This window comes from Passer domesticus, unplaced genomic scaffold (genome assembly GCF_036417665.1).
Source record: "Passer domesticus isolate bPasDom1 unplaced genomic scaffold, bPasDom1.hap1 HAP1_SCAFFOLD_37, whole genome shotgun sequence".
Classification (NCBI taxonomy): Eukaryota; Metazoa; Chordata; class Aves; order Passeriformes; family Passeridae; genus Passer; species Passer domesticus.
Genome location: NW_026990149.1, coordinates 2,522,275 through 2,545,709, shown reverse-complemented (window position 1 = coordinate 2,545,709; position 23,435 = coordinate 2,522,275). Strand labels below are relative to the sequence as shown.

Genomic DNA, 23,435 nt, shown 5'->3' with positions numbered 1-23,435 from the left:
GGGTGCGCTGAAACTGATGTTCTGATCGCTGACAGACTGGGGACTTTCTCGGCTTGCTGCCTCCAGGGACTTGGGTGTTCCCGGTGCTCCAAAGCCTGTTCCCAAGACTGAGGGCGCGGCCACTGTGGGTCCCTGGTGTGCTTGTCCCAGTGCACACACCTTGCCTTGCTGCAGGAGCCCAGCAGCTTTTTCTCTGATGTCTGCGCTAAGCCCTGACTCAGTCAAGTCTTCCACAAGCTTTCTTTCTCCACTTCTGAGTGAGAAGGAAGGGCAGAGAAAGTCTATAGAACCATAAAATTCACCGATGGGCTCCTCTTAGAGTCATAAAAGGAGCTCGTAAATGATCTTATCTTGCCCCACATTGGAAGCACCAAAGTGCCGCTTCCCGGCTGGCTGATGACAAGAGAGGGGTGGCGGCAGGCTCCCCCTGGAGCTCTGTTGAATCCCAGTTGTCAATTGTTTCGGCGCAATATAAAACACAGGCGGCGCACACGGGTCCCAGGGAAACTTTATTTGATGGTAAACTTCCCCTTTTCCTCTCCTGGGACCCCGATCAAGGGGCGAACAAAGACTTTTAAGTGTGGGCAGGTCTCAGGGGAAGGTGCAACTTTCAACAAATCAGGAGAGTTGGGAGTAAAAATGCTAGGTGGAGATAACAGCAGTGAACCAATAACATCCCAAAGGAGGAAAAGCGGTTTCAATAAGTGGCTAAAATTTGGAGAAATAGAAACTGGAAACTAGTTGACGAAATAACTGGGAAAAGGCAGAAACAAAAGGAAAACAGCACCAAAGAAAGCCACCAAATCACAAATCAAACCATAAATCTACTAATAAACAAAAAGCACAAAACAACATTCTGGGAACTCAGTGACTTCATTCTCTGATCAACCTCATTTCTTTCCTCTTGTCACCTATTTCTGCCCTCCTGCAGCCTATTAGTTCTCAGAATCACAGAACTATAGAATATGGCCAGTTGGAAGGGGCCCTTCAGGATCATCAGGATCATTGCACAGAGCAGCCCAATGCTAACGTTGTGTTTATCTGAGGACAGAACTTCCTGCAGGTGTCGGCAGCTGCAGGGAGAAGCCAGGTCCCCTTCCCCCAGCAAGGACAGGGAGCAGGCTCTGGCCAAGGCCTGTGCTGCTGCTGCTCCTTCTCCCCGTGCCCCAGGGTTTGCTCTCTCCTTCCCAGGAGCCGCTACGCCCAGGTGCGGAAGTGTGCGGCCCAACTCCTCCTGTCCCTGATGCAGAAAATGGGAGTCACAAAGCTGGCAGGCACAGCCAGGGCTGAGAGGCTGGCACAGGTGGCAGGGATGCTTGCTCAGGACTGTCACCAGGACACAAGGTAATGATCTTCATTTCACTTCCTGAAACAGGAAAATCGTTTTGTGTTTGGCTTTAAAGGTAAAAGCAGAAAAGAGTGGAAACTCAAGGAAGTAATAAGTGACCTCACTGTGTGGATAAGGGTCATAGAATCACAGAATATGCCCAGATAGATGGGACCTATCAGAGTCATCCAGTCCAGCTCCTGGTCATGTGCAGGGCACCCCAAGAGTCCCTCCATGTGCCTGAGAGCATTGTCCAAATGCTTCTCGAGTTCAGTCAGACTTGGTGCTGTGACCACTGCTCTGGAATGCCTGGGGAAATGACTGTACTGGGTAACCTGAGGCTGGCCAGCAAGAAGGAGCATTGCCAACTTCCTGTGACTTGAAGGATTCTTTACTGAGATCAAAAGCGCTCAAATTAGCCAGTCCAACAGTTCTGATTGGCCTTAGGTGCAAAACACAAAGCCAAAGTGTTGGCTAATATTCATCACTGAAGGATCCCAAACATCTGCTTCTCATTAACTTAAGACATTCCTAGAAATATTTCAGGGGTCTTTAGACAATGTATTCACTCTTTCTAAAATCCCTTCTGCAGATTTCTAGAATGCTGTTATCTGTGGCTCAATGACCTCCAAATTTTTTCTTGAAGAAAACTGTGGTTTCCTAGTGGCAAAATCAACCCAAACCACCAAAATCCCCTTACTTTGATGATGAAATTCCCATTAACAGCTTCCAAGAACACCAGAGAAACTAGCTACCCCTGTGCATACATATAGTGTAGAATAATCAATAGGATGCAGGAGGTGTTTTGTCCTGTCTTCCCTGCCAGTTAAAGAAAGGCAAATTTTTGTGCAATAGCAGCAAGACACTGCTAATAGGCTCTGACAACACAGCAGATGTGTTTTGCTTATTCCCTGGGAACAGCCACAGTGTCAGAGTGAAATGGTATTTTTCTGTGGCCCCACATTCTCCTCTTGCCTCTTGTGTTCAGCTGACAGCACCGTGCAGTGTCCAGTGGAGGTAAATCTCCCTCTTTGCTGAGTAGGTAATGCCTTCTCATGCAGGGGTTGCACCTGATGAGTTTAAGGTGTCAGCCTCTTCTGTTAACACTCTTCCTTTCTTCACTTTTCTTTCCTTCCTGCCTGCCTTCCTTTCTGCCTCCCTCCCTCCCTTCCTGTCTTCCTTTCTCCTGCCCTTCCTTCTATCCTTCCTCAGGCATTATGGACAGGAGATGGTGAAGATGTTGCTGAGCCATCAAAAATTTAAAATGCTTCTGGAACAATCTCTTTCCACGCGTGACCTGGAAGATATTCTGACAAGAATTAAGAAGAAAGTAAGTGCTTGACAGGAGAAATGTCTCCTTTGTGCAAGTATTGCCACTGCTTACATGAGATCAAGCATACCCAATGTGTCTTTATCTCATTCCTCTTCTGCTGAATCATTTTACTCCTGGGAATGAGCTGTTAATCCTCAGCGTGATCATCTGCAGGCCACAAAGGAACTGCTATTATTAGGGAATAAGTGGGGTTTTGAATACTTTGAATATGGGTCACAAAGAGGAAAGGGAAAGAGGAGAAAATGGGTTTACATTTAAGATAAGCCCCCACCATGGTCTCCCTGCTCTACCCCCAGTAAAGCAATTAAGTGAGAATTGAACATAACAGAATCTGAAGATAACAGAGTTTTGCAAAAGACACGGAAGCAGTAGTACCAAGAAAACTTCCAAATATACAAAAGATGTCCAAGTCAATCCTAGTTACTACAATTACTGTCTGTCCTTTGGGAATACTGCCCTGCTGTCAAGCCCTGTGGAGCTGGAAGAAGCTTGGTGAATTCAGCAGCATCCAGTGAAAAATCCTTTGTTTGTTAGGAGGGGGATTTTATTTTTCTTATCAACATTATAGAAGGGAGTGGTCCTTTGTGCAGGCACAGGGAGAGTGAGTGTTGAACCAAATCAACTTCCAACACAATGGGCCAACCCCCCAAAGAGCCCAACTTTTTCTGCTGCTTCCTTTAAGACCACTCATTGCCTACTAGTTTGCATTATTCCCATTTGTGCTCAAGACTAATGAATTTGGGATTTTAGACTGCTGCTCAGTGTGGTAGCACCCATAACCTGCGTTGGGCTATTGAAAACAAAGAGTTGGCATCACTGAATCTCTGGTCTGTTTATTTCTCTAAGTTAGGAAATGTTTCCCTAGGCCTTGGTCGCAGTGATTCTGGTTCTAACTTGTGTTTTATATCCTAAAGATTGATGGGGTTTCTTTATGTCTCTCTAGGGGACGGAAAACCAGAAGGGTGAACGCCCATCTGTCAAGGAGCCAGTGGAGAAGAGGAACGATGGCGCCAAGAAGCCCCAGGCCACATTGCCTTCTAGCAAACGGTACTGAGCACTTTTGTCAGATGTGACAAAGCCCATGACAAGCTTCACATGCCTCCTCCTCAGGCAAATCTTTCTGGCAGAGATGACCAGTGCCAGAGATTGTTTCCTTTCCCTACAAATGCTCTAGGATAAAAAATGTCTACTTCTGCATTATGCTGAACACAACTTCTCTGGAGGGCTTTCCACAAAAAATGGAGAGACAAAAAGACATCCATTGGTTGCAGCTCAGATGATCCAGTGCAGTGGCAAGGGCAGGGTTGTGGAGGCTAGGAGAGGTCCACTTTTCTGCTGCCTGACTTGGGACAAGTAAATTGAACTAGAGTGGTTTTTTATTTAATCTGAGTGGAGTCTTTTTCAGATGGGTGTTTTGATGAGGAGTCCCAGACTAGAAGCAAGGTGCCATTCCTCAAAGATGCAGGTCTCATCCATGTGATTTGGCCTGGCTGAATGATGGCTTTCTTACCCTCAGACAGTACCAAGTTTGAGTAGGAAGTAGCAAGGCAATTCCTTTGCAGCTTTGGTCAACAGGTGTCTCAAGGTGGACTTTTTGTCTTGATATTCCTGTCCTTTATATATGTTACTCGATGGAAAGCGTGTTTGGTTTATTTCCCCCTGTGCTGCAATCAGCATTTAAGACAGGAATTTGGTCCTTGCTGTCTCTTCATGCCTGTGGCAGAGCTACCTATGCTCCTCTGATAACAGAGGGGATTTATTTAGCTCTGTCGTGCTCAGCAGTGGCAGGAACGTGACCACATGCCTCAGCAGCATGGCTCTAGCATCTTTCCATGCTTGTGGAAGAGACAGGTTGATCCAGGAGAATTGTTCCCTGTGGGGTTGTTGAGCTGTGCATCTAGTCTCTAGGGAAGCAAACAAAATGTGAGCATAGTTCTGGGATGTCTGGCTTCTGGTTTTATCTCTGTTACTGATTTTCTGGATCCTTCAGATATGCCCCTGTTCATCTGTTCAGATGCATCTGAGCTGCTTTTGCAGATTGTCATGCCTGGTTGTAGAGACACTTCTCCAGAGTGATGAGTTTCCTTATAATAAGGCACACACGTCCCATATGAAGAGGCATTTAGACTTGGAAGTAGTGTCTCTCTTTCCCCACAAAGTAATCTAACCCGTGTGCCTTGGAAGCCATCTGAAGATAGATCAGATGCATCTCATCCTTGGTTTTCCTGAGTGAGCACTGGGAGAATGTTCCTTGCAGATTGTCTCCCATGATGATAGTCACAAGGTCCATGTTGTTCTTCCGAGCCTCATGATTTTCTAGCTTCAAATAACATCATTAGGAAAGCTCCTCAAGATGTTTTGCTCAGAATTAACTGAAGGCATTGTCACCAACAGGTCCTAATTTGGATTTATTTTCCAGGGTGAAACCTACCTCTGATGGACGCCTCGCACACCGTGCCAAAGCCCAGGTCACGCTGCCTGCAGCTGTGGAAGAAATGGAGCCACTCCAGAAGCTTTACCATCTCCTGGAAGCCAAGGGGTTTCAGGCACGCATGGAAGGAGTGGCACTCCTCCTAGACCTGTGCAAAACCAGCCCCCAGCTCATCTCCACTAACATTGTCCAAGTATGTAGGGTGTCTTCATTGTCCCTTTCCATTAGCTCCTTTCCTAAGGCTGCAGATGTAAAGTTAATTCAGAGAGTCTTGGCACTCCATCCTGGCTGTTTGGGACAGGCTGGTCCCTCTTACCCAGACAGATTTATACCAGGTTCAGGCTTCAGGACACGTTTTTTCAGTCCAGCTGCATTTGTCTGGCAGGTGCCCATTGATGCTGTTCATCAGATGATGGCAGAATTTTCTGCTGCTGTAATTGCTGCTGTCTCCCACTGCTAGTTGGGTTAAGTGAAGGGAATCCAGCCACTGAAAGCGTGGCTGTTTTCTCTAGAGAAATGATGGATTTGCACGGGGAAGAGAAGTATTAGGCTGGGTTGGTTTAAAGCCAGTTTTTTTGAAAGAATTTTTCTGTAAACTCCATCTTGTCTTGCTCAGGCACAACTCTGGAACTCCTTTCCACTTGTCCCTATTCCTCTTGGTAAAGACAGTGCTCACCCTTCTTGGGGGCCCTTTTGTTCTCTTTGGAAAGGAAGAAAACAGCTAAGGACAGATCCATCCTTTCTCCTCCCAGTAGCTGCTCTTTCCCTTTGTCCAGAATATGGTGCCTGATGCTGTGGCTGTCAAGGGACTGAACCTGCTCTAAGGAGAGCTGTACAGCACATTTCATTTCAGAAGTCTCCCTCTTAGTTAACTGAGAAATGGTCTGGATCCTGGAAGAGTTGATCAGAGCCCTGCCCTTCTCCAGACACAGGTTTTGAGACAGACAACATCCAACTTAGATCTTCTCCAGCCATAGTTTTGCCAAAATCATAGCTGCCCTCAGTACTTGAGGCAACAGTATAGAAAAATGGGCATTGTAAATATCTGCTTACATACTTGTAAAGCAAGGGTAGCCTTTTGCATTAACAAATGGAATTGATTTAATGATTTCTAGATGGAGAGAAATACAATAGGAACTACTCTGTCCCCAACCAAACTTCTTAAAAACAGAAGAAAATCTTTCAAGCAGCATGAGGTTGCGCTACCATTCCAGTGAGTGGCCCACAGGAAAAGAGTGAAATTGTGCAAGCAAGTGCTGACCTGAGAGAGAGGATCACTTTCATCTTTTACATTGCTGAGTGCTATATCCACTCTTCAAACAAAGACATTCTAATCCAGCTTTCATGTTGCTTCTTTCCTTCACAGATTTTTGATTATTTTGTCCTGAGAATATCTGACAGCCACAAGAAAGTGAAGCAGAAGGTGCTGGACGTGCTGGCTGAAATCATCGGTCTCCTGGAAGATGCCCTGAAGCCGGTGATGATCCCTTTGGTGCAGGGAATAACAAAGAACCTGAACTCAAAGGATCCCGGGGTTCATGCCGCAGCTGTGAGCGCACTGGAAGAATCCATTGCTCATCTGGGTAAGGCTGAGCCCTGGCATGGACTCTCCTCTCCTGTGTCTCTGTCTCTCCCACACAAGAGAACGCTGAGTGCCTTGGTAGCTGCTGTTGTCTGTGGAAGGCTCCAGCTGGCAGCCACCAGAAGCTGTGCAGGTGCAGTCCTTATGCACCAGTCCCCAGCAGGCTGGAATGTGCAGCAGCATTGCCCAACAGTCCCAGCAGCCCTTGGCTCTGTGCTGCAGGTCTGAAGAGCAAGTCCTGGACTACAACTTTGCTACAATTCAGAGGCAAAGGGGTTTTGCAGTTTTCTTGGTCCCCATTTGAATTCCCAAATGAACAGCTTTGCTGTTGGCATGCAGGGACACTGGCCCATCAGAGCTTCTGCAGAGCAGCCACCTGGCAGGCTCTACATTATAGGCATTAGCTGCCTATGTTCTACCTTTCTTCTTTCTCTTCTTTTTTCAAAGGGGAACTTATGATTCACCAAGTTAATTTCTTTGTAACAAGCAAGTCTAAATCCAGCTGCAACCATGCCTTGTTCTATGTGTTGTTTTGTGTGGGGCAAGATGGCAATAGCAAAGAACTACACGGGCAAGGGCTGCTCTAAATTCCTTTGCCACATAGACTTATGTCAGCTCTGAAAATGCCTGAAAAATGGAGTGTTGAGAAGGCAGATCTTCAAGGGCAGTTTCCACTTTCTCCACCTCAGCTGCTCTGTGAAGTCCCGAACTGCCTGACTCAGTGCCTTTCTGTGTGCCAAGGATGGGCTTCTTCCTTTTTGTTCTGGGATGCAAAACCTTTTCACTGCTTCTTACATGTGACTGAACTCTTCTTGAGGTCCCTGATGTGAAATGCTTTAACATAGCTCCTGGTACAGGAGATGAGTTTGGATTTGCAAATGTGAAAGGAGAGCTTTTCTTTTGGAATTTTAAACCTTGCCAAGTAGGCAGGAAGGAAAGTCAAAAACAATTCAGAAATCAGCAGAAATTTACTTTCTTTGATAAAATGGGGTTGCCCTGCCCTTTCCCTCCCCACTCTCCTTTCTCCTATGACCTCAGACAAGTGAGCAGAAACATGTGTTTCACTTGTAGATAAAGTATCACTGCTGAAAGAGTTCAGCCACCAATGGAGTCATCTGAGTGGCCAAGCTCTGCTGGATGTCACCGGGAGTATCGCAGGTATGGCCTCCCCTTCTAAGCCAAGAGGTCTCCGAGGGAGTATTTACAGGGAATGCCTGTGAGCAGACAGCAGAGTAGCTCCTCCACATCAGGAGGTGCTGAGCTTGTCCCTCCTGCCCAGCAGCCAAGGCAGGTGTATTTGGCAGGTTTCCCTGGCTGCTGCAGAGCTGTGCAGCACCTGAGATGGGGCAGCGCTCGCCCTCAGGGCTGAGCCCTCACTGGGGCATCTCAGAACCCACCTGCAGGAAAGGGAGGGGCTCAAATACCCCAGCTGGCTCCTCTCTTGGGAGCTCAGGGACATCTGTGATCCTTTAGGGAAAATGGTGGCAAACGCTGTTTCAGGGAAACAGTTTGTTTTGTTCTCACAGAATTCTTGTTTTTCTCTTGGGAAGTTTTGAGGCTGAACCGTGCAGAGCCTGGGGGTCACAGCTTAGATCAAACCTCAACACACGTCTTAGAGGCACTGACTTAGTGCAAGGCAGCCTTTGAGGGCACAGGGGCAGAAGCAGAGTGCTGGGCTCCCTGCCTGTGCTGAAATCCAAGTGGCATTGGAGTGAGCATTTCAGGGTGTGCAAACAGTGTCTGCCTGTGTCAGCACTGTCCCAAATGCTACAAATGCAGCTGTTAATGGATTCCTCAGAGGAGCTTGCTATGTCAGCAGTAGCCAAAGAATGGAAAAATTATAATATCAATATATAGCAGAGAAGACAATTGTTAGCCTTGCTTTAGCTGGGGCTAAATCCACTGCTAATTATGCCAGCATCTTTAAATGCAAGGTGTAATAACTTTGTGTCTTCATTAGGAATCTCAAAAGGGCATGTTCAGTGATTAGGAATGTCAAAGGCCCGTTATAGAGCATTTGAATAAAGTAGATCACCAGCAACAGGGAATTTAGTTTTGCAGTTCTTTTGAACTCTTTTTCAAATAAAGGAATTAAGCATAAATTAGGACTACTTTAGAAAGAGCAGATGTTCTCTCTGAGATTTAGTAGGAACAGACAGCTGTTTCTCACCTTCAATAGTCACCAATGTCTTTAATTACATTTAAACTCAAATGAACTCCCATTTAGAAAGGGAGTACCATAACCCTTTCCCTGCTTAGCAGAATTGGATGGAGGTCTTTCAGGAGCTGTTTCAATGTTGAATTGCTGCATTAAGGTGCTGGTGGATTAACAGCATAGAGAAAATGAAGTCTCTTCCACCACAGGATAGTAAATAGCTGCTACATAACATTTTGCCTGCTCAGAAAATAAGAATGGTCTCCAGAGCACTTCAGGTTTTGATCTCCCAGCCCAATCTGCCATGCAAGAAGCCTGTTGGTAGTAAATTTTTGTCTGTGTTTGATATAGTTCAGTTCAGAAAATGAGCAGAGTGCAAATTTCAGAGACAATGTGAGAGAACACTTGTGTTTTGGTTAAATTTCCATCCGCTGTGCAGCATTTTTCTCTCGCTATGCTCTTATTTCAGTGGACATTATAAGAAAAAATGCCATTAACACTGGGAGTGGAAATGCCATTGAAATGTGGAGATGTCCAAATGCCACAGCAATGGGGTCTGGGTAATTCTCTAAGATGCCATGAGGTTTGAAACAGCATTTTGTTGGAAGCCTCAAAAGCATTCTGCCAAAGACAGCAGCTAGTCACTGGTGTTTCTCATCCAGCTGTCAGGCAGCACCCATCTCTGGTGGGCTGGAGTTTTGAAGTGGGTTCTAATGCTGCCCTTTGCTGTGCACCACTGAGCAAAGGGGAGAGCCAGGTTAGACTTCTGGCCCTTGACATCAAAGTTACAAAAATTGAATCATCCCTCTTATTAGAAATCTCTCAATTGCCTCTCTAGGGTGCATTTCCAAATCTTCAGTGTGAGTTTAGACAACTTCTTAATGGAAATAAAAAGCAATTTGACATTTCAGTCATTGTTCTTGCAGAAACAGATTGTGAAATGCTTTAGGAAAGGTACAAAGTCTGCCACAGGGACAAGGCTCTGGTTGGAGAAATTAGTCCTGAGGGGTCGGTGGTTCTGTTTCAAGGATGATCAGCTGCATTGCCCGTTTCTGGGTCATGGGGCTCTGTGTGCTGTTTCACTGACCTCAGCCAGAGAGGCTCCCAAGAAGCACAAGCAGAGGCAGATCCCTGTTGGCATTGAGGCTGGTGGGTAAGGAGCTGTGTCTCTCTCCCGGCAGTGCTGGTGGAGTGGGTTCATGCCAGGAGCCCTGCAGTGGTCCAGCGCTGCGCCCTGCCCGTGCTCTGGTCCTGCCTGGAGAACAAGGCGCTGCCTGTGCCAAACGCCAGCGTCCGCACTGTGCTCACCAAGCTGGCCTGTGCCCTCTGCGAGGTGATGGGCACCCAGCTGAGGAAGTGTGCTGCCAGCAAGCCTCCCCACGTGCGGGAAAACCTCAACAGCCTTTTGGGCTGGTGAAGCCATCATGTTCTCCAGAAAGCTGACCAAGAGCTGAGTTGGACACCTCCGGATGTGACTTCTTAGCTGTGCCAAAAATGACAAAAGACTAAGGAAGGGCGTGCATCTGCCCCTGCTCTCTCCATCTCCCTTCCTAGTCATGGCGTGTGGGGCCTGAAGCGACTCCAGACTGAGGACAAGGTTAAGGCCAAGCTTGGCTCAGGCTCACACAGAGGTGAGGGGGGAGCTGGGCCACTCTCTGCTGGGAGGAAGGGTCTTGTGGCAGCCCAGCCAGGCTGTGCACATTGCCAGGGAACAGCTGTGCCCTGCATGTGGCCCTGCAATGAGCTGTGCTGCTGCCAGTGCCCCATGCAGCTGGAGGGCTGCTCAGCTGTGGGGCAGGGAGAGGAGCAGGAGGGTGCATGTGCAGCTGAGCCATTGCTGGAGAGCACAGGGCTCTGGGCTCCCTGCTGTCCCAGGGCAGCCCAGAGGCCAGGCTCTTCCTGTGGCAGCTCTCTGGAAGTGGATCAACCTTTTGCCCCCTGGCCTGCCTCAAGTGTCTGCCCGTAGGACCATGTTTCCCTGGGCAGCTATTGGAAATAATGTCCCATAAAATATCTTGGAAGGAAATATGTCCCATGAAATATGGTGCTTTGGCTGTGTTAGGTTTGCACTGTGGCCTCTGTTGTACTTTGTGTCTCCACGTTGCACATCTGACTGCCTACACTCTTACCAACAGGTTTTCTGTGCTGACTTCCCATTATCTCTTACCCTCCCATCCAGAAGAGCTCTCTTTCCTCCAAGCTCAGGAAGAAGCTGCCACCTGCATGAAGAGTGTTTCAAGAATAGGATTTATGCATTAGTCTTCCTAGCTAGAGATGTACATATGTTCTGATCTTTAAATGTAGTTTTGAATAAATATGTTTTGATTGTATCTTGAAATTTTGATGACATATTTTTAATTGTGTATATTTTATTATGATGTTTTTGAAAAAGGTAAATAAATAAATAAATAAAAATTAAATAAACCAGGAGGAGAATGTGTGACCAGGACCTGCTAGCCTCGAGGTTATGGGAGTGCAGCTCACTCCATGTGCCAGTGTCTCACCACATCCTTTCCTCACTGGGCTGCTCCTCTTCCTCTTTTGCCATGTTTTCTTTGTGTCATTTGTGCTACTCTTTTTAGATTGGCATTACAACGGGGCCACCTCTTCACATGTTTGGGGGACAATGGAACCAAAAGATCCTGTATGGTCAAAAGTTTTCTACCTGGATGTGTTCTGTGCTCAACCAAAACCTGAGCAAAGAAACCAAGAGAAGTGTGCCCAAATGCCAAAGCTTTGCTCCTTTGCAATCTCACACAGATCTGGCTCACAGGTGACTTCAGGCACAATTTCATAGGTAAGAGGAGGATGTGTATTTCACTGGGAAAAGATGCCCTGCTTTGGAAAAGTCATCTGTATGTAGATTTACCCAGGACAGCAGTCCAACTGTGTTTTTTGCAACTTGCTTGCCAAGGGATGAGTGGGCTGTGAGGCCAATAACAAGTGACAAGGGTTCCTCAAATCTATTTCCACTCCAGCCTGGGTGCCATTCAGCCCAGGGTTATGGGATCATTTGTTGCCATGGACTGGTGCTTGCCAGGGTAATGAATTCCTGCATAGCTGGAACAAGCAATTCTGGATTCCGCTCCAGCTCTTGGTGGGCTGCATGATCATTGGCAATGCTGCCTTTCCAGAAATTATTCTACAGTTCCCTTTCATAGTCATTTGAAGATTTAAACTTCACATTTCAATTTGTTTTGCCTTAGGGAAAAATACTTCTGGGCCCAGTGCAAACTGTAACCTTTTGACAGCAAAGTCCTCATGGTTGACAGCTTCTGATGTTCTAGAAGAAACTGCATGTGAATGTGTTAATTGAGTTTTCTGAAGGAAAACTTTGTCTGACTCTGTGTCACGTGGCTGCATGTGTTGGCATAGCTATGGGTCTAGTCCTGGCCTAGTAAAGCCCAGGCAGGCTGGCATGTTGCAGGGAAAACAAGTCCACGAGCTTATGGGGTTGCCATCACCAGCAGAGCCGATGTGTCCTTTGGGGATTTCTCTGGAGACAAAATTAGGGACCTGCTCCATGCCACAGTATGGATCTCTTAGATCCTTAGATCTTTCTAAACTATCCTAAAAAAGGCAGTGAAACTTCACATCTCCTTGCACAGCCACTGTTTGAATAGGGGCATTTTTGTCCCTCCTCAAAGTCATTGCTCTTGCACACCAGCAACATGAACATCCACCAACAGGAATGATGCATGGTCCTCCTGCTGCTGCTTCAGAGCTCTGGGAAGTGCAGACCTGGGTATTACCAATGGGAACACTTAATTAGCATTTCATGCTCCTTCAAGATGTCCAGATCTCAGGGCTTTTAGTTTCAAAGCAGCCACTGTACTTGCTCTAGGGAAGAACAGTAAATGGGAAACAGGGATTGCCAGCCTTGCAGGGGTGTGGGGAAAACCTGGAGTGTCTGCGTCAAAAGATGAATGGGAAGAGTGCAACTGCCAAAGCCAAAGCTTCGTTAGGATAGCAGGGTCAGTTCTTTACTGCCTGCTTGCATGGAAATCATTTCAGAACCTCCTTTTTGTATCTCATGTAGAAAAGGAGATCTTAATAATACCATGCTACTTAAAAACACATTGTGATACAGATCCGTAGTGATTCCCAATGAAGCAGACTGCCTGCTTTGTCACTGCCAGCCCTGGTGACCCTGCAAGAGACCGTAGGGTATGCCGTGCCTGTTTTATATCCAAGCAAAGCTTGAGTTTGCTTATTAGTGTGGAATAAATACAAGGGTAATAAAATGGACAATTAAACTGGTCGCTTTGGAGGATATGCTCATGCTTTCACACGTCAGTCCTGTACCTCATGCTCCCAAGGCTTGTTACTCATCATTAAATATTTCAATAAAAAAACACAGCTCCTATGTTACATCTGAATAAAATTGCATCAGTTCATCAAGAATTCTGCTGGCAAGAACAAGACAAAAGCTGTCTGACACTCACTTGCAGCTGTCCTGGATTTCTGCAGCCCTTTGTGAAACGCTGCTGTGGGCAGAGTGTTTGGAGTTGGTTTGGGCCTTTATGAGAGATCTGTGTAACAGCATGCTGGGCTCTCCTGGCAGAAAACTGTCCAAGCCCAGGGACATGGTGCCGGCAGGAGTGGAGCAGCCCCGCTCCCAGCCCGAGAGCGTGAGCTGAGCCACACGGGGGAGAAAAGACACCGAGGGGCTCCAGCCCAGCTGCTTCACCTGCCGTGACCGCTCCACAGAGCTCTGCCTCTGGGAGAAAGTCGACGCTGGACAAGCATGGAGCTTTCATCTGCTGCTGGAGCTGCTCCATGACAGCTCCTGCTCTTCCTGAGGGAGAACCCAGCACCACCTTGTAACGCGTGTCCTGGGGGGATTTTCCTCCGGCATTCTGGGTCTTTGTCCCAGCAGGGGGACGGTGAGGTCTGGCAGTTTGATATCTAGAACTCACTGGCCTTTTTGCTTGCTTTTCAGCTATTCCGCTTCTTAATAAACTGTTGCAATTTTTTTCCACTTTCATCTATTAGTATTCATTTCCTGTTACTGGAAGGGAATTGTTGGAACATTTTAGAGGCGACGACTCATTGCAGAGTGTCCTGTATTAAGTTCTCCCAAACTGTGTGAGACACATGGCTTCACACAGGAGCAGCCCCAAGGCTGCTGAGGGGAAGGCACAGAGGAAGACCAACCCAGTATTTCTGAGGAAATTCCTTGACACCAAACCAACCTGAGTCGTCCAACAGCTGACCTGACATTTTGAGACATGGACCAAAGGGGAAACCTTGCAGTGTGTTTGGTCCAGGCCGGGTCATGCTCAAGGCAAAGGTGTGTCAGTGCACTTGGCTCCTTCTCTCCTCGTTGTGTCCAGCACACACAGGAGCCCAGAGCTCCTGCAGAAACCATCACAGCACTCAGTGGGAGCAACTTGTGTCCAGTGCTCACATAGAGCTGCGTCCAACACTGCACCTCATTGGAATGAGGAACTGTTCCAGCTCTTTTAGGAGCTAAGGAGGTTTGGCCTTCAGATCAGCTCCTTCCCAGCTCTTGATTTGCTGCTCTGGCTGAGCTGCTGCTTGTGGCAACACTTGTTGCACAGCTGACAGCCCTGTTCTGCTGGCCAGCAGCCACTGCAGGAGCTTGTGATAGTGACATCGAACCTTTCAGATCTTCCTCAGGACAGCTCAGGGCAGAACTTGTCAAAAGAGCATTGCCTGGGTCATGCCTTTGACATTAAACCTCTCCTCTGTGCTTGGTGCCATACACAGTAAATATCTGAGGAAGCAAGTTTTCTGCTCCAGAAATTTCTTAAATCAATCAGTTAAACTGTAACAGAACACAATTTGGGATGTGTAATCTCACTTTAATTAATTTGCAGAAAGCTTCAGAGAGCTGTGTGTCCAACCTAAATGACCTTGCCACCAAGAACTCAGAAAAATGGGAGAGATGGAATCAGTAGCACAAGGATCTGCATTGTGATTCTCCCACAGGCCTGAGGACACGGCCCACTTCCACTGGGCCATGGCTTTTTACCCTACATCAAAACCTCGTGCTTCAGATTGTGGTGGCGAATGCCCCTGGCCTTGTCCGGCCACACGGTGACCTGAGAAACGCTTGTCAGGCCTGGGCCTTGCTGAGCAGCCCCTGGGCCCAGCTCCTCTTGAGCTTCCCAGAGACACCGAGCGCTGCCAGGCACTTGTGCTGTCTGACGAGCTCCTGGGGTGTCCTGTGAACTGCCTTGGAAACCGCTTTTCCTGCCTCAATGGCATGACATCCTCCTTCTCCCACTCTCAGAGCCAGGCTGCTGACCCACGCTGCGGCCACGATGAAGCGTTGATGGCTGAGGCCCCTCGCCTGTGGCCCATGAACAGCGCTCCCAAAGGAGGCCCTTGGGGCTCTCCTGGAGCCCAGAGGTGCCAGCAGCAACCTCCCTCTGAGTGGGGCCTCGCAGAGCCAGCGCGCTCTCAAGCTTGCTGCACTGGCAGCATGACTGAGCAGCCATGGATCCTGGGCCAAGAGCCCCACTCCTGGAGGCTCCAGTTTAACCACTGCTCAGCTCCAGTGCTGTTAAGCTTTTAGGCCGCATTCCTTTGGATCCTTGTCCTATCTGTCCCTTTCTCAAATGCACCTAAACACAGACACAGACACACACACAGACACACACACACACACGTAATTCTCAGAATGTTTCTCATTTGATTGACTGAATTCTGTTTCTTGCTTTTTTTCCCCATGTTGTTCCTTAACCAAGTAGTAAGTAATAATGTGAATGTTGCCAATTAATTTTCTTGAGCTGCTGCTTAATATTCAATCTGGTTTTTGCTGAACCTTGCCTGGGAATTTTTAAGCAATCTCAGGCACATGTTCATACCAAGCCTTGGGAGCATGAGGTGCAGGATTGACACTGGAAAGCAAGAGGGTCATTCAAGAGGGATGAGTTTAACTGTCCATTTTATTACGCTTCTATTTATTTCACTCTAATAAGCCAAGCCAAGCTTTTCTTGGAAGCAGAATGTGTGTGGGCGGCACTACAATATTATCTCATAGCTCTGGGCTGAATGGCACCCAGACTTGGGCTGCACAAGCTGGGGAAAAAATGTTCCTGCCCTTGAACTTCCTTCCACTCCTCTCAAGAACTGATAACAAAATTATAAATCAATAAACTATAATTACAATGAAATCAATTATAATAAAAATGAAATATTTTTTCTTATGATACTCCAATGATTCAAGCCAAAACAACAATAACTATTACTATAATATTACCAATAAATATAAACAAATTATAAACTAAGAAATACCTTCTGAAAATTTTAATGCAATAACCAATATACCTTAGATTAAAAATATCAAAAAAACCTAACATACAATCTAACACACCTTAGTAAAACAATTCATATTACAAATATACTAAACACAAAACCAAGCACCACTAGAATTTCTCCTACATTTTAACCAAACAATTAAACTTTAATAACACCCTTAAGTACTCTCAAACAATTCAAATTATTTTTCAAAATTTAATTGTGGGTGAGTGCTTTTATTTGGATATTGGTTTTTGGATTGTTTGGGTTAGATTATTTTAAAAATGGGATTTTTATAGCAAATTAATCAGCTGAGAAGGCGGCGCTCTGCAAACAGAACTGACTGAAAATGAATGGGACCGAAATCAGTAACTCTGAAAGTTTTATTTGCTGTCAAATACATCCCACCCAGCCAGCCCCACACAATCCCCATCCCACCACTCCCAATTGGGATCCCACTGCTCCCAATTCCCTTCCAACCCCATCTCACCCTGCTGCCTGTGGAAGTGAGTGAGTTCGGCCCAGGACTGAGTTTTTTGAGGAGGGAACAAGCAATTTGAGGAGGGATTGAGCCTTTATGGGTTAAAATTCAGTTGTTTTCAGTGGGATGTGAGTGGTTTTGAGGTGACAGATCCATCCCTCATGCCTTCTGGAGGGCAAGGAGAGGAAGAACAGAAAAAAAAATTAAAGCCAAAGGAAGAAGGAGAATCAGGCAGGTGCGTTCCCATCATGGATCACAGGAAATGTGGGTCACCAGAGCTGTGCCCAGCGTGGCTCCTGCAGTGGGGGATGGAGCTGGAGCAGCGCACGAAGCTCTTCCCGCACTCGGGGCACTCGCAGGGCTTCCCTCACCGGTGCCTCCGTTGGTGTCGGGTCAATGTAGAGCTGCTGGAGAAGCTCTTCCCACACTGGGGACACTCGTAGGGCCTCTCCCCAGTGTGGATGCGCCGGTGGGTGACGAGGGTGGACTTATGCTTGAATCCCTTCCCGCAGTCGGGGCAGCAGAAGGGCCTCTCCTCTGTGTGACTCTGATAGTGCAGGAGGAGATGGGAGCGGGTCCGAAACCCCTTCTCACACTTGGAACACTCGTAGGGCCTCTCCACAGAGTGGATCTTTTGGTGGACAATCAGGTGGGATTGCCGGCTGAAGCTTTTTCCACACTCCCCACACTCGTAGAGCCGTTCCCCAGTGTGGGTCCTCTGGTGCTGGATCAGGGTGGAGCTCTGCCTGAAGCTCTTCCCACATTCCTCACACTCGTGGGGCCTCTCCCCAGTGTGGATGCGCCGGTGTCTGACAAGATGGGAGTTCCGCCTGAAGCCCTGCCCGCAGTCGGAGCAGCGGAAGGGCCTCTCCTCTGTGTGCGTGCGCTGGTGCACGAGGAGATGGGAGCTGCCCTGAAACCTCTTCCTGCACTGATCACATTCATAGGGCCGTTCCCCAGTGTGGCTCCTCTGGTGCACAATCAGTTCAGAGTTCCACCTGAAGCTCTTCCCACACTCCAAGCACTTGTGGGCCTTCTCCCCATCAGGAACCTGCTCGTGGACCACCAGCTCCAACCTCTGGCTCCATCTCCGGCCGCCTTCCCGGCCCAGGCTGGCTCTTTCCCTCTCAGATCCCCGCCATCTGCGTTTGCAGCCCCTCCTCGTGCGGCATCTCCGGGGCTTTTCCTCCCCCTTGGGTTCCTGCGCCGTGGAGCCGCTCAAAATGGCCTCTGCCACAAGGTTCTGCTGTGCTGGGCTGGGAGATGGAGCAGGAGAGAGAGGCAAAGGGGCACTGACTTCCTCCTCACCTGACTCCATGTCCAGGGACATCTTCCTCTCCCTCACTGCCTCACAAGAAGTGAGAATGGGAAATCCTGGTTTGGGGAAAACAAGGGATGAGCATGTTGAGTTTGAAGGTCCTTCTTCCCAAGTCCATCTCTACAAGTCACCAGCAACCTAGGCTCCAGAAAAACCTCCCAAACACCAAGATTCAGTGCTGAAAAACCCTCCCCAGGAGTTCCCCACCCCTGCTCCCTCCCCTCTGCTCTTTGGGAGTTCCCCCTGTCCCAGCTGCTGGGGTCACGCTTGCATTGGGGGTCCCCCTTCTCCTCGGTGCCCGCCCTCCCCAGCCTGCTGGCAGTCCCAGCAATCCCAAAACCTGCCCCCTCTTCGCTCCCCATTCAGGGCTGCCGGGGCTTTTTGGGCTCCCTTCTCCCCTCATTCTCTGCTCTGGGCTGCAGGGGCTCCAAGGAGTCCCCCCTGCCCCTCTCCAGCCTCTGCAGGCTCCCGCCAATGGTGGCGCTCCCCCCTCTCTGGGCTCCCCACTTTGGGCTCCTGGGGGACACAGGGCTCTGCTCCTCCAGGCTGCCTCTGCCGCCAGCCGCCACCGCCACCCCCCGATGTCCCCCCGAGGGGCCTTTTCCGCTCAGCCTTGCACTTCTTCATTCTCCAAACATCCCCCCAAAACATCCCAGCCCAGGGACCCCCGGGATATCTGGGCCGAGCTCCCCCTGCCCGCTCACCTGCGCGATGGGGGCGATGATCCCACAGGTGGGGGCTGCGAATGCACGGAGGGCTCGACCGCGTGCTTCCTGCTGCTCAGCCTTGATCTGCCTCTGTCCCTCCTCTTCCTCTTCCTGCCCCTTCTCCTATTCCATCCCCCCGCCTCCTCCTAATCCTTCTCCTCCCTAACCACACCTCCTTCTCCTTCTGTGGCTGCTCTCTCTCCGCCTTCCCCTTCCTCTTCCATCTCCCCTCCCACCCTCTTCCTCCCACCCTCCCGCCTCCTTCTCCTTCCTCCCTCCCCTACGTCCCTCCTCCTCCTCCCGCAGCAGCAGCGACCCCCTCGCTGCCCCGTTCCCGGAGCCCTCGCAGCCCGCGGCAGGAGCGGGGCTGGAGCCGGCACAGCTCGGCACGGGCAGCGCGGGGCTCTCGGCTGCTCCCGGCCGCTGCGGAGAAGGGGGGAAGCCGGCCCGGGCAAAAGGAGAGGCAAACTGCGACAACTGGGGGCCCCACATCCAAACTGGGCCCTGCTGGGGAGCCTGCCTGGGCACTGCCAGCCCTTGGGGCTCCTCTCGGCACAGCCGGGAGGGGGGAACGCACAGAGGGCTGCGGGATCCCAGCGCTGGCAGCACTGCCAGGGACTGGGCTCTGCTGGCATCATACTGGGAGTGACTGGGACTCTACTGGGTTTGTTCTGGGATCATACTGGAATCATACTCGGACTGTACTGGGTTTGTACTGATATCATTCTGGGATCATACTGGGAGTGAGCAGGAGCCTGCAGAGGCAATTGAGACCATGGTAGGGGCAAATGGGATCTACTGGGAGTGACTGGCATTATGCTGGGGGTGACTGGGAGCAACTGGGATCATGACAGGAGCAACTGGGAGTGGCTGGCTGCATGCTGGGAGGGATTGGAAACAACTGGGCTTATACTGGGATCAACTGGGGTCACGCTGGAGGTGACTGGGATCATCCTGGCAGTGAGTGCCACTGCACTGAGGCTGACTGGGAGTGCTTGGCAGCAAATGGGATCATACTGGGGAATAATGGGAGGGACTGGGAACCTGCTGGAGGGACCTGGGATACACTGGGAGATACTGGGAGTGACTGGAACAAAACGGAGGGTGAAAGAGAGCAACTGGAACCATGTGGAGCACAACTGGTTCATACTGGCAGGGACTGGGAGCACACTGGGCTCATCTTTGGATCATACTGGGAGGGACTGGACTAATACTGGGAGAATCTAAGAGCGACTGGGAACACACCCTGCACATCATCCCCCATAATGGCCTGACTGGGAGCAACTGGGATTATACTGGGAGCACACTGGGAGGGCTGGCATGTGACTGGGATCCAACTGGAGCTTCCTGGGATCATATGGGGGTTGAAAGGGAGTGACTGGGATCACACTTTGGCCTACTGGGAGCACCTGAGAGAAACTGGGATCATGCTGCAAGCAAACTGGAGGAACTGGGCAGGACTGGATGCATGCTGGAGGCAGCTGGGATATTCTGGGCATGACTGGGGGATCACACTGGGAGAACTGACACCTTCCTGGGGCCATTGGCAGAGCCTGGAAATGACTGCAGACATGCTGGGACAAGTTTGGAAACCTTGGGGTGTTTTGTGGATTTTGGGGGTGTTTGGATTTTGGGGGTTTTATTGGTGCTTTTGGAGAGGTGTTTTTTTGAGGGGATTGGGGTTTTATTGAAAATTTTGGGGTTTTTTTTGTATTTTGGAAGGTTTTACGGGTATTTTGTTGGCAGTTTTTGCGATTTTCATAAATTCTGGGGGTTTTATTGGGATTTTTAGGAGATTTTGAGGTGTTTATTGGAATTGTGGAGGCATTTAGTGGGATTTATTTGGGATTTGGGTTTTTTGGCAGTTTGGGGTTTTTTGGATGTTTTGGTGGGATTTAGGGGAGTTTTGTGAGGTTTTTTGGGTGTTGCTCTGATTTCTTTGGGTCTTTGGGGAGATTTTGCAAAATTTTTTAGGGGACATTTTTGGGGGGATTTGTGGGGTTTCATCAGGATTTTGGGGGTTCTTGGGATTTCAAAAGACTTTGTGGGCTTTTATTGGGATTCTAGGGTGTTCTAATGGGATTTTGTGAGATTTATTTCGGATTTCATGAGTTTCATTGGGACTTTTGGAGCTTTAAAGGAGATTAAGGAGATTTTGATGCCTCTCAGCCCTTCCGCAAACCCTGGGACAACCCCAAAGACCCCAGACGCCCAAATGCCCCAGAAATTCCACTACAAATCCCAAAATTTCCAAGAAATTACAACAGGATCCTCCAAAACCCCAGAGAATCCCACAAAATCCCCGTGAAACCCACCAAAACTCAAAAACCTCCCCAAAATTTCACTAAACCCCCTCAAAAATCAACCCCCCCAACCCCAATAAAATCACCCAAAATCCAAAACTCCCCAAATCTACAAAACCCCCAAAATCCCATAACCCCCCCTGAAACACAATAATTCTCTCCAAAACCTCTATAATTCCCCCTGAACTTCCATCAAATACCCAATAAAGCCCTAAAAAGCCCCAAGATAATCCCCAAAACACTCCCAAAATTGCATTAAAATTGCCCCAAAATGCCCCAAATCCCAAAATTCCCCCCAAAATGCCCCCAGAACCCCCCAGACTCTCTGGGGCCGTCCTGGATCAGGGGCACCGGCCGGTGGAACAGGAGCCACCTCAGGGGCCCTCGGAGCTCTGTGGGGAGGGGGCACCATGGGAGACCCCCAGAAACGGGAGGGGGGGGGTGGAACCCCCAGGATCCCCAAATCTCCTCCGGGAACCCCAAATCCCCCTGAAAAGCCCCCAAGGTTGGCCCAGGACCACCCTGGAACCCCAAAGTCCCCCCAGCACCCCCAGGACCCCCCTCGAGACCCCTCTCAGGACCCCTCCCCACCCCCAGATCCCCCCACAGTGCCCCAGGACCCCTCCCCAGACCCTCCCTGACCCCTCACGATCCCCCAGCCAAGACCCCTCCCCAGACCCCGCCCCACATCACCGGAACCCTCCCCAGGCCCCCCCAAATCCCCCGGACCCTCCCACGCCCCCCCGATCCCCTCTCAGCCGCTCCCGGCCCTGTCCCGGCCGCCTCAGCAGCTCCCGGAGCGCTCCGGCCGCTCCCAGCGCCGCCCCCGCTCTCTGCAGCGCCCGGCACCGCCACCGCCGCTGCGGCTCGCCTCTGATTGGCTGCAGCGCCGCGGGGAGGCGGGCGCTGCTGAGGGGAGCCGCGCCCTCATTGGCTGGTTCGGGGCGGGGCGCGCCGCTATTGGCTGGGGAGCCCGTGCACGCGGCGGAGGCGGGAGATTCAGAGGCGAGCGCGGCTGAGGAGGGCGCTGAGGGGAAACTGGGGGGGTTTGGGGCGGTCTGAGGAGAAATTGGGGATTTTGGGGAGATTGACGGGAAATAGGGGGGTGTGCGGTGGGTTTGGGGATAATGAGGGGGTCTGAGGGGGCTTTGGTGGGTCTGAGGGGGCTTTGGGGATCTTTGGGGGCAGCTTGAGAGGGTCTGGAGCGTTCTCAGGTGGGTTTAGGGGGATCTGAGGGGAATTGGGAGGGTCTGAGGGGATTTTGGGGGATTGTGGGAGGAGCTGGGGGGATCTGGGGGCTTCTGAGGTGCATCTGGGGGGCTTTAGCGGAGTGTGAGGGGATTTCCCAGGGTTTGGGGGGGATTTGGGGCAGTCTGATGGATTTGAGGGGGCCTCAGGTGGGTCTGGGGTCAATTTTGTGGGGAACTGGGGGGTCTGAGGGTCCCGGGAAGGTTTTGGGGGTCCAGGGTGATCCTGGGCCAACCTTGGGGGGGTTTGGGGCTCCCAGAGGGGTCCCGGGGGAGATTTGGGGGTCCCGGGGGGTCCCAGGCCCCCCCTGAACCGGGGTCTGGGGGTTTCGGGGCGAGGGGGCACAACAGGGGTTCCACCCCCCCCTCCCGTTTCTGGGGGTCTCCCATGGTGCCCCCTCCCCACAGAGCTCCGAGGGCCCCTGAGGTGGCTCCTGTTCCACCGGCCGGTGCCCCTGATCCAGGACGGCCCCAGAGAGTCTGGGGGTTCTGGGGGGCATTTTTGGGATTTTGGGGCAATTTTGATGCAATTTTAGCAGGGTTTTGGGGGATTATCTTGGGGCTTCTTTAGGGCTTTACTGGGTATTTGATGGAAGTTCAGGGGGAATTATAGAGGTTTTGGAGAGAAACCAAACCAAAACCAAAACCTTGTGTTTTGGGGGGTTATGGGATTTGGGGGATTTTGTGGATTTGGGGAGTTTTGGATGTTGGGTGATTTTATTGGGATTGGGGAGGTTGGTTTTTCAGGGGGTTTAGTGAAATTTTGGGGAGTTTTTTTTTAGTTTTGGTGGGTTTCACTGGGATTTTGTGGGATTCTCTGGGGTTTTGGAGGATCCTATTGTAATTTCTTGAGGAATTTGGGATGTTTAGCGGAATTTGTGGGGGATTTGGGGGTCTGGGGCCTTTGGGGTTGTGCCAGGGTTTGCAGAAGGGCTGAGAGGCATCAAAATCTCCTTAAAAGTCCCAATAAAACTCATGATATCTGAAATAAATCTCACAAAATCCCATTAGAACACCCTAGAATCCCAATAAAAGCCTACAAAGTCTTTTGAAATCCCAATAACGCCCAAAATCCTGATGAAACCCTGCTAATCCCCCAAAAAGTGTCCCAAAACCCATAAAAATCCCACAAAATCTCACCTGAAGACCCAAAGAAATCATGACAACAACCAAAAAACCCCACAAAACCCCAAAAAGCCTACCAAAACTCTCAAAAAAACCTCAAATCCCCAATGAATCCCACGAAAAGCCCTCACAATTCCAGTGAAATGCCTCAAAATCT

General features: G+C 49.8%; 1 pseudogene; it reads right to left on the bottom strand.

The window, feature by feature from the left end:
- LOC135292575 (zinc finger protein 208-like) overlaps nucleotides 1-23,435 on the bottom strand; it is an 837,577-nt pseudogene that overhangs the window by 422,599 nt on the left and 391,543 nt on the right.